Source organism: Aplysia californica, unplaced genomic scaffold (assembly GCF_000002075.1).
Source record: "Aplysia californica isolate F4 #8 unplaced genomic scaffold, AplCal3.0 scaffold00996, whole genome shotgun sequence".
NCBI classification, from domain to species: domain Eukaryota; kingdom Metazoa; phylum Mollusca; class Gastropoda; order Aplysiida; family Aplysiidae; genus Aplysia; species Aplysia californica.
In genome coordinates this window covers 9,433-9,702 of record NW_004798266.1, presented here as the reverse complement: position 1 = coordinate 9,702, position 270 = coordinate 9,433, and positions in this window count along the sequence as shown.

The window sequence follows — 270 nt, the reverse complement described above, 5'->3', positions numbered from 1 at the left end:
AAAAAGAACCCTATGTAACTGCCACTGTGAGTGGTTGGCGGGTGCTCTGGTGTGGTTTGACACTTCTTCTGAATCTCAGCAGCCTCACGTTATGGACGCTGCACGCTTGTCCGAATACGGTCGTCGAACTTGATCTAAATGCTACTGTGGGTGGTTGGTGTTTAATGTGTCCCGCGCGCTCATATGGCCTTATGCAGTTGTGCGCGCCGTAAAAGACTTACCAAAACAAACACGAAGGAAATAGATATGTACAGCCCAGATGGACACCCA